Source organism: Gossypium hirsutum, chromosome A06, assembly GCF_007990345.1.
Source record: "Gossypium hirsutum isolate 1008001.06 chromosome A06, Gossypium_hirsutum_v2.1, whole genome shotgun sequence".
NCBI lineage: Eukaryota > Viridiplantae > Streptophyta > Magnoliopsida > Malvales > Malvaceae > Gossypium > Gossypium hirsutum.
Window position 1 is genome coordinate 20,851,904 of NC_053429.1, and position 1,311 is coordinate 20,853,214.

The following is a 1,311-nucleotide window of genomic DNA, read 5'->3' on the forward strand; positions in this document are numbered from 1 at the left end:
TGAATTTATTCGTAACAACATAAGCATGAATTTAATATTTCTAAGTTAAAGAAATGTAATTAAATCAACACAATTATGTCATCTTGATTAAATCATATTTTGAAATCGTGCATTTGAGATTTATTTCTTTAGTTATTTATTTTAAAATCTTATTTTTCTTAATCACCCTTTTTAAAACAAAATATTTTTCTTTACCAAAGTGTTTTAAATTGCATTCATAAATAATCCTTTTCATAGTCCCTGTGGGTACGATAACTCGATATTTACTTGTCACTTTATTACTTGTTGCGATTGTGTACACTTGTAGATTTTCATCATTCTAAGTTTTTGGCGACGTTGCCGAGGACTGTTTTAAAAGGTCATTATTTGTGAGTTTGTTAATATTACATTTTGGTTTATTTTTCCTGTTTAATTTTTCTGTGATTATTTTAGGTGTTTATGAGTATTGACCAAATTATTGACCTACTCTCTGTAGACCCTAAGATTGAACGAACTTTCCGACAGCGAAGAAGACAGGCAAATCAGAGAAGGACTGAAGATATGAACTTCGAAAATCTGATCCAAGGAAATTGAGTAAACCCTGCTTAAAATCTTATCCTTATTGCTGATGATAGGGATAGAGCTTTACGACAGTATGCCGTATCAGTATTTAATGATCTTAATTCGGGTATTAGGAGACCCGAAATTGTGGCACAACAGTTTGAACTGAAGCCAGTCATGTTCCAGATGCTTCAGACAGTGGGCCAATTCAGTGGAATGCTTACCAAAGATCCTCACCTACACTTAAGACTATTTATGAAGGTGAGCGATTCTTTCAAATTAGCTGAAGTACCCGAAGCTACATTACGATTGAAGCTATTCCCATATTCACTGAGGGACAGAGCTCGAGCCTGGTTGAACTTATTTCCACCAAACTCAATTTCCACATGGCAAGAGTTAACAGAAAGATTCCTTATGAAGTATTTCCCGCTAGCAAGAATGCTAAGTTGAGGAACGAGATCACTGCCTTCCAACAAATGGATGATGAGTCCCTGTATGAGGCATGGGAAAGATACAAAGAGTTATTATGAAAATGCCCTCATCATGGAATCCCACATTGCATCCAACTTGAGATATTTTATAATGGTCTCAATGCTGACACAAGGATGGTAGTGGATGCTTCTGCTAATCGTGCTCTCCTTTCTAAGTCTTATAACGAGGCTTATGAAATCATTGAAAGGATTGCCAGCAACGATTACTAATGGCCAACCAATCGAACAGTGTTAGGAAGATGAGTTACTGGAATACATGAAGTAGATGTTCTTACTTCAC

The 1,311-nt window shown here is 35.5% G+C and overlaps 1 non-coding gene across 1 annotated transcript; it reads right to left on the reverse strand.

Moving 5' to 3' along the window:
• Positions 1-983: 983 nt before the first annotated feature.
• On the reverse strand, positions 984-1,090 carry LOC121231215 (small nucleolar RNA R71). Its single transcript, XR_005929281.1, has one exon. It is a non-coding gene; the product is annotated as a small nucleolar RNA R71 (small nucleolar RNA).
• Between the last annotated feature and the right edge of the window lie 221 nt (positions 1,091-1,311).